This window comes from Melanostigma gelatinosum (assembly GCF_949748355.1).
Source record: "Melanostigma gelatinosum genome assembly, chromosome: 23".
NCBI classification, from domain to species: domain Eukaryota; kingdom Metazoa; phylum Chordata; class Actinopteri; order Perciformes; family Zoarcidae; genus Melanostigma; species Melanostigma gelatinosum.
Genome location: NC_136656.1, coordinates 4,327,704 through 4,337,497, shown reverse-complemented (window position 1 = coordinate 4,337,497; position 9,794 = coordinate 4,327,704). Strand labels below are relative to the sequence as shown.

Here is a 9,794-nt window from a genome sequence, read left to right as displayed (position 1 = left end):
CTGTTGGACTCTGTGGAAGCCAGAATGATGACATGGACGTTCCTGCCGGATGTACTTGAACCTGGAGAACACGCCTTTGTGGATCATACAATCATTTTGTACAGTGTTTTGTTGTATTTGTTTTATTTTAGTAGAGATATGACTTGTTAGTCCCCCGTCACTGTGCAGTTCAATTAGAAATGTCCATAAAGAACCACAAGGGGGTGACAAAGTACCCTGATTGAACCGACACAAGGCACTCCTCTTTAAGTCATGTAGTTATGTGTCAAGGACCCACGAGCCACATTCTCAAAAAGCCGCAGTACTCCCTAACGAACACATTTGTGAACTTCTTCAATTTTAAACTCATCATAGTGTTTTACTTCTTTGCTACAAATGTTCTCCTGCTTTGCTCAGTTCCTGGTAGCATTGTGCTCCAAAGAATACAATTACCTGCTCAGGCTTCATATCCTTTGTCCGGCACTACTGCATGTAACCAATGCATGGTTGGTTATTGCACCTGCACTGTGGGTTGATATCGTTCATCAAAGAGTTTTACAATACCTTCATAAAGTACACAAATATTAAACGTATTGATACAAAGATCATTGTGTCTCACGGTCCAATGAGCTGCAGGCCGTTCTGTACCTTCTCTTTCTTGGAAATGAATGATTTGATCATTTTTATTTTCAGTACTGAAAATGAGGAAGAGCACAACAGAGTGGGGAACTTGTGCTTCCGATCTTTTACAAACGTAACTTTCTGCATTAGCCTGTTCTTTTCTTGTGATGTCTCAGATGGAGAAATATTGACCGCTTACTTCCTCATGTTCACAATATTCACAATGTTCTATCATAAAAAATTCAATTTCTTCCCAGAATTAAAAAAATGTATTGGTACGTCACAGAACATGCAGCAACACATCTTAAATGTGTGAAGAGGAAGAGGAAGAGTGTTCTACTCATGCTGAGAAGCACTGTGGCGTTCTGTTCTCACACTCTAGTTTCAGAGAAATCTCTAAACCTCAATGGAACTAAACGGTTTATTTTAAAGTTTAGTTTTGTTAGATTTCCTTTATTTACCCTTTTGTCTCTTTATCAATGTCACAACAACCGGTTCTTTTGCAAACACATACATGCATGTGGGGTGTTTGCCATTGTTGTTGGAGTTGCTGTTACTATGTGGAATAAAATACTTTGGTACCAAATCGATGCTAATATTCTGGAACCGTGACAGAAACATTCAGGTTTTTCTATAGTACCACAGGAAATGTATCAACCGTGGGTCTAAGAGCACCAATCAGGGCTCTGCCACAAGTCACATGGTTAACCAGAATGAGGCTCTATGCAATGCATATTCCTCTCTCCATGGTAAGCACAAGTCTTGATTTGATACACAGCTTTTAAACACACATTTTACAAAAATTAATGTTTTAATGGTGATAAAACTTGACTCTTTGAACAATCAGAGGTTCTAAAGACACTGAAAACTATCCAGTATGCCTTATTAACATGCACTGCTCTATAAATGCCCTTTATTTTGCTAAAACAGTGGCAAATGTAGCTGCCAGTGCAGTGAGTGATTCTCACTGAAATGTCAGGATGTCTGGCTTCCAGAACAAAACACGATCATATTACAGTAGTTCAATGAATCCAAGTCACCTCGGGCAGCTACTACATACGACCAACATGCTACTACATACTACATACTACCAACATGCTACTAAATACTACATACTACCAACATGCTAATACATACTACATACTACCAACATGCTACTACATACGACATACTACCAACATGCTAATACATACTACATATGACCAACATGCTACTACATACTACATACTACCAACATGCTAATACATACTACATACTACCAACATGCTACTACAAACTACCAACATGCTAATACATACTACATACTACCAACATGCTACTACATACTACCAACATGCTAATACATACTACATACTACCAACATGCTACTACATACTACATACTACCAACATGCTAATACATACTACATACTACCAACATGATATTACATACTACATACTACCAACATGCTACTACATACTACATACGACCAACATGCTACTACATACTACATACTACCAACATGCTACTACATACTACATACTACCAACATGCTAATACATACTACATACTACCAATATGCTACTACATACTACCAACATGCTAATACATACTACATACTACATACTACCAACATGCTACTACATACTGCATACTACCAACATGCTAATACATACTACATACGACCAACATGCTACTACATACTACCAACATGCTAATACATACTACATACTACCAACATGCTACTACATACTACATACTACCAACATGCTACTACATACTACATACTACCAACATGCTAATACATACTACATACTACCAACAGGTGTCAACAAAGTGTACAGTTGTCAAATCTACACAGTTGTGTCTGTGTGATTGCTGTTGCATGTTGTGTGTCATCTGTTTATCATATCAACTGAATTCTTTCCTCATTACTCTCATCATGCTGTTTCTGAACTAAACTGTGTGGACATTCCCCGTCCATCGTCTCCATTACGTCTTATGTAAATGAGGTGTCTGCATCATAGATGGATGTCTTCAAAAGACTATTTCCTCTTTTGTGCCTTTTCTCAAATGATGGTTGCACATAGAGTTGTGTTCATTTGTATTGCACAAAAAACATGAGCTGAGTTGAGAGTGTTGTTGTGACGCTACTGTTGAGTGGAGATAAAACAGGCTTCCCATAATGCCCTACTGTACATCCTCCTGCAGTTGCTGTTGTGTAACATTTGGCTGTTAGCGTTAAATGTGACTTTGATGCTTGAACGAATATGATGCTTATTGTAAACTTTACAATGTAAAGAGATTAAAATGGGTTACATATCACATTTAAGTCTTACTAAACTTGTTTTTAGCTATCGACAACATATCCCATGAGTCCACTGGCACACTGCAGACTTATTCAATGCTAATTTATATCTATACAACTCAACTATATTTGAACTCTCCATGACGAAACCCATAGAGTCCCAGCGACCAGTGTTAACAGAGTGTAGCTGGGAGAGGCTCTGGCTCTCTTCTCCTCCACTTCCGTTGATCACACTATTTCTGTTTGGCTCTGACACGGTCACTTCCTGTGGGTAGAGTCGTGACAACTTAAAACCCGAATTTCACCAGAAGGTGAAGACATTCACACTCTCAGAACTCTGTGATGTGACAGACTGAGTCTAACTGAAGAACGAACATATTTTCATTTAAAAACTGTCCCATTTTGGTGAGAAAGACCATGGATGACACAGTGAGTATGACATCTGAATCTTTAAAACCTTGTGCTGTAGTCAGTTGACTTCATGCAGCTGCCTTCACAGTAACTTAAAGAACGACTGACCCTTTGCTGATGATCATATTTGTAGAAAGCTAGTTGAAATATCTATTACCAGACTATTTAAATTGAATGGTCGTCTGCCTCATAAGCATAAAACATGTGCTGTGTTCAAACCAGTCTGGTTGTTTGAGCTTTGTGTAAAAGGGAAGGAAGCACAGGCCGTAAACTCAGAAGCAGAAGTTGGAGAAAACTTCAGATCCAATATTTATCTGTTATGCGTCTTCTTTTTCTCTGCATTTCCTGATTTCTCCATCATGCTTCATACGTTTCTTTCTCTTTACACAAAGGAGAAGCATTACTCAGAAGCAGAGTGACAGAGTGTCAGTGCTGGATGTGAGGATGGGACACGCTGTGTGTGTGCCGGGGCTTTTCTGTGAGTACTTTGTGTTTAAATCATAGTTTTCATTGATAAAACATTTTAAACGACTGATGTTAGTTTCTGTCTGTTTGATGATGAATGATGAAGTTTCTAACTTTATTTTAGTGCTGAATATCCTCCTCTACTGTGGACACGCTCAAGGTTTTTATACACTTTTCTTTCTCTTTATATATTCAGTTCACTCAAGACAATTCTCCACCTGCTATCACCCTTTAACAATGAATATTTATGTATTCTGTTTAGTTAGTTTATGATGAATACAAAAAAAGAAAACACACTTCACTCTTTGCATTTTGTGTTTGTTTCTAGATGTTTTGCTGTCCATTGAGCCAAACTGGTCCACTTTATTTGCTGGAGAGACTGTTACCTTCATATGTGACGTGAGTGAAGGAGAAGTCACTGACTGGTATTACTCACTCATGAAGGATCGTTATACGTTTTTCCACTACAGATCAGAAAAGAGATTTATATCACCACCTCTAACTACGGTCTACAGCGGTGAATATCAGTGTGTTGCAGCTCACAAGATCTCATCAAATGTTATTAAAAGAAGTAATAAAGTCTCTCTCACTGTATCAGGTAAGTGATCAAAGTTTTACCATCATGACCAAGTTGACTGAAAACACTTGTTTATTCATGATTCATGTTGATATGATCAACCTGTTTGACAAAGCGTGAATATAACATAATAACAGTTCAACTGTTTACATGAAGACATTTATATCATAATAATAAGACAAACCATCCAATATTCTATCCTTTTTGAGAAACGAGTCAGTGATTAATTAGTGATGACATTAATGTATCAAACAGAGCAGGTGAGTGTGGCGCCTCCTTCAGGGGAAATGTCCTCATTACTGAGTGAACCTGTTCTTATTTATTACAGGAAGAGTGACTTTGACATCTTCTTCTGTCTCCAACTTAATGTTAAATTCTAATAATGTTAAAACATAAACCACTGATACCTGTAACATTGTTGATTTAATTAAACTGGTTCACTGAAACAATGAACTAACTGTTACACAGACAAAGATGTGATGCTAGAAACTCCTGCATCCTCCTTGTTTGAAGGAGAATCAGTGACTCTTCACTGTAGACATCGAGGTCAGAGAAAGGAGAAGAATGCTGACTTCTACAAAGACGCATCACTTATTGAAATGGACACAAACCATCAAAACACAGTTTAAATGAACATTTCTCTGACGTCAGATGGGAACTCTTACATGAGTAACTTTGAAGATGAAGAATCTGAACCAATGGAACTGAAAATAGAACGTTTGTAGTTTACATATGAAGGAGCTGCAGACATGAAGCATTGTCAGAGTGAAGCGGAGTGAAGATTTATCTGAATTATCTTTGAGACCCTTAAAGAAAAGAAGGCTGTGTTTAAAGTGTCATCCATTTTAAAAGTGTGTTTGTACTCACTGTAATCCATGTCAGCTTCATTTAACCAACAACTTCAGTGGTTCATCAGTGTGAAACATCAACATGGGTTCTGATGATTTCCTTCAGTTTACTAAACATTAATCATATTCACAGATTCAGAAGTGATTCATTATCTTCTGCATTGTTTCATCAGTAAGTTGTTGCTCCACCAAGAATGCTGGATGAGATTATTTGTCTTAATTATTCATCAAACTGGTCGAATTCACAGACACAACAATTACCATTGTTATGTTTTTGTTCTACATTAAAACAGAACGACCAAAGGCCCAACTGAGCAAAGACTCTCCTGTAGAGGACAGAGTGAACCTGACCTGCTCTGTGGGATCATCATCATCATCATCATCATCATCATCATCATCTTCATCATCTTCATCATCATCTGGTTGGACATACTTCTGGTACAAAGGCAAGAAAACCTCTGCACCTCTGACCACACCAGATGTTACCGTTGGACGAATCAGTGTCTCACGAGGAGGAAGAGGAGTCTTCTGGTGCAGAGGACGAAGAGGAGACCCAGTTTACTACACAGAGTACAGTGATCCAGTCGGTAAAGAACTAAATAGTCTAGTTGATATGAAATACTGAATGCAGAAAAAGTATTTGTGAATAAGGATTCAGACTAACACTAAAAACGTTGTTTTTCTAACTGTTCTATTTGGTTCCTGATGATCATGAACAGTCACAAACAGAGCTGTTGTGACTCCGCAACCAAACTGGCCTGAGATTTACTCTGGAGAGACGATCACTCTCACATGTGAAGTAAAGAATGGAGGAGACGCTGAGTGGGAGTATGAATGGAGAACACCCAGCTCACACACACCTCCAAACCCAAGTGGCTCCATGATTAGACCATCACACAGTGGAGACTACCGGTGTCAGGGCAGACTGAAAGATACAACCTCTTCAACAGATCTGAGTGATGCTTTCACATTTAAACCCGGTAAGTCATTATTGTTATTTTGCTGAATGTAAACAGAATATTTAAAATGTTAGTTTGGTTAACATATTTTAAGATGGCGTACCTTGCAGGACACAAGCAGTGCATGTAATCCACCAAGGACTCATCATCACACGTCTTTATTCTGTGAAATCTCTCCAACAGAGAAACCTCGGCCTGTCCTCACTGTGTCTCCATTATGGCTGAGTCCTGGAGACTCAGTAAATCTGACCTGCAGTGTTGAACCTCCATCTGCAGGATGGAGGTTCTTCTGGTTTAAGACTGTTCCCAAACTGCCACGCTACTTCTACAGCTATGAACTTCTACCTGGTAGCACCAATGGTACTGAAGAGGATTCCTACATTGTTCATGGACAGACGCACACAGCAGGATATGTGTGCAGAGCTGGAAGAGGAGATCCAGTGTTTCACACTCTGTATAGTGAAACTAAGTTCATCTGGTCTGGAGGTAGGTTTGTTCAGACTTTTCTATTCTTGAACAGTGAAAGAAATGAACTCATTGTTTTCCTTGTTGGATGATTCTTCTGCTGGATTCTACTGAATGAGTGAATCTCTTGACCCTCCTCTTCATCTTCACACACAATTTGTTGTTTGCATTTTTTACAAACTTATGGCTTTGGAAATACTCTCTCTTTAGGTTACTACATTACATTTTTGTTACATATTTTTAATGTTTTAAAAACGTTTTTATTTCGTTTAATCGTCTTTAAATTTTAGTCGGGAATGTCTTACAATTGTATTTTATCTCATGAATATTTTTTCTTATTTCTATTCGTTGACATTGAATCTAAAGACGTGTTTATATTTAATGTATGCTATTAATGCCCAGATCTGGAAAATAAACCAATACTTACTCAAATATGTACTGTAGTATAAGGTCAAGACACTTTCTCCTTTGATTTCCTTCCTTCCTTAATTAAATCCTTTCCTTCATTCATTTTCCCCTTTCCTAATTTGGCTTTCATGTCTTTTCTTAAATTCTTTTTATCTGTTTTATTGTTTTCTTCTTTTTCCCCCTGAACCTTTAAATACAGGACATTTAGATGTAATCAGGTATTTGTTACCTGTTACCTGTGCACTGTGTTACACTGTTGAACAATTCAGAACCGTTTAAAGGAACAGTGTGTCGCACTTTGGTGGATCTAATAGCAGAAATTAAATACAATATTCACAATGTTTTATAAATAATCACCTGAAACTAGGAATCGATGTGCTTTCCTTTATGAGCCCTTCACATCATATCTACATAGCGAGTGGGTCCTCTTCACAGAGGCCGCCATGTTGCACCGCCATAGAACGGACAGGACACGGCTTAAAGAGAGATCCTTTCATGTTCTCACATCACCTGAAGGCTGCAGTAGTGAGCTGCAGAGTGCAACACCGTGGTACCGTGGTCCTACACTGAGTGAAACAGGAGTGAGCTGCAGAGTGCAGCACCGTGGTACCGTGGTCCTACACTGAGTGAAACAGTAGTGAGCTGCAGAGTGCAGCACCGTGGTACCGTGGTCCTACACTGAGTGAAACAGTAGTGAGCTGCAGAGTGCAACACCGTGGTACCGTGGTCCTACACTGAGTGAAACAGGAGTGAGCTGCAGAGTGCAACACCGTGGTACCGTGGTCCTACACTGAGTGAAACAGTAGTGAGCTGCAGAGTGCAACACCGTGGTACCGTGGTCCTACACTGAGTGAAACAGGAGTGAGCTGCAGAGTGCAACACCGTGGTACCGTGGTCCTACACTGAGTGAAACAGTAGTGAGCTGCAGAGTGCAACACCGTGGTACCGTGGTCCTACACTGAGTGAAACAGGAGTGAGCTGCAGAGTGCAACACCGTGGTACCGTGGTCCTACACTGAGTGAAACAGTAGTGAGCTGCAGAGTGCAGCACCGTGGTACCGTGGTCCTACACTGAGTGAAACAGGAGTGAGCGGTATTCAGTTGGTTGAAATCTATAACCACACCGCTACATGCCACCAAATCCTTCACATTGCTCCTTTAAGCCCCAACAATGACAATGATTAGATCCACAATAAAGGAATGTAATTATTTCCATTGTGGTTTTTCTGTGCTTTGTTTGTCCCTCATTGTGTGTTTTTCAGATCTTCATCCAGCAGCGTCTCTCTCAGTGAGTCCTGACAGAGTTCAGCACTTCTACAAAGAGTCACTGTCACTGAGCTGTGAGGGAAACTCTACTGAGTGGAGAGTGAGCAAGTTTTCTGTATATGGCTCCCTGAGATACTGTACTTCCTGGGGAACAATGACTGGATCTACATGCAACATGAACCGTTACGGGACGAGTGGAGTGTTCTGGTGTGAGTCTAAAACACAGTTCAGCAATGCAGCCAACATCACGATACAGAGTGAGTTTTAATTTATTTGAAACATATTCGTTCAGCTGCTGTATGAATCTGTATATTAAATTAAAAACGACAGAATGTCTTCTCATCATTCTACGTCAGCTTGTTCAACCAGCTGATGTCTTTGAGCCAAACTTCCTGTTCTTTGATCTTTGTACAGACGGTGATGTTATCCTGGTGAGCCCTGTCCGTCCTGTGACTGAGGGACATGCTGTCACTCTTGGCTGCAAGTTGAAGACAGAAAATGTTCTTCTTGATGTGGATTTCTATAGAAATGGCAAACTCATCTCAAACCATACCAGAGGGGAGCTGTTCATCTCTGCAGTTACAAAGTCAGATGAAGGCTTTTATAAATGTAGAACAGACTCAACACAAGGTTTGAGTTTGATGTCAGCAGAGAGTTGGTTGTCAGTGAAATGTGAGTATTATTAAAAACTGTATATTTTTGATTTTTGTAATCTATGTTACAGTCTGAGGTAGAAAAGTTATCACTGAACTAGAAGTTGGTTTTATACGTTTTCGTATTCATACAAATACAAATGTGACGTGACCAGCAGTGAAAGGTAGACAGCATGTGATCGAGGGTTTATGTAAGTGTATTTGAGTGCATGTGTTCTAATACTTGTGTGTCTCTTCATGAGTCGTGTGTATTTGTATTTGTGTGTAGATGCTGAAGATACAGCAGCAAGCTCTGCGTTTCCCGTGCTGTTGGTTGTTGGTCTGCTTTGTGGAGTTTTTCTGATTCTTCTCCTGCTGCTGTTTCTGTATCGCTGCAGAAAGTCAACAGGTGAGATCTTTTCCTTCTCATATTAGATTGATGACACTTAAACAAGTCAAAGTCACAGATGTAAACACATGTACTGCAGTGACAATAGAACAATGTGTAATATAAAGACATGTAACAGCAAATGCCTTTCTCTTACAGATTCCAGCGTCATGAGGTTGGTACAACACTCTCTTCTCTCATTCTGAACATAACAGCACTGCTTCACATGTTCCTCATTAGATCCTCTGTATTTACTTCATGTTTTGGGCCCACCAGGTCTCAGAGCACCAATCAGAGACCAGCTACAGACCACGTGATCAACCAGGTTGAAACTCAAGACGGAGATTACGCTTCTCTTCTCCACGGTCAGCTTTAATCCTGATTCATTGACTAATTCATCATGAACTCGAAACCGAACATTTCTCTTTCTGTTAACTGTTTAAGAAGATTACAGAATTCATATAATGTGTTTAAAATGATTGATATAAC

The 9,794-nt window shown here is 39.4% G+C and overlaps 1 protein-coding gene and 1 long non-coding RNA gene across 2 annotated transcripts in view; both read left to right on the top strand.

The window, feature by feature from the left end:
- LOC306796340 (uncharacterized protein) overlaps positions 1-9,794 on the top strand; it is a 38,905-nt gene that overhangs the window by 27,897 nt on the left and 1,214 nt on the right. The gene's annotated exons all lie outside the window — the stretch shown is intronic.
- On the top strand, positions 8,842-9,664 carry LOC306796262. The gene is made up of 4 exons (XR_013773044.1): positions 8,842-8,957; positions 9,207-9,326; positions 9,465-9,480; positions 9,582-9,664. It is a non-coding gene; the product is annotated as an uncharacterized lncRNA (long non-coding RNA).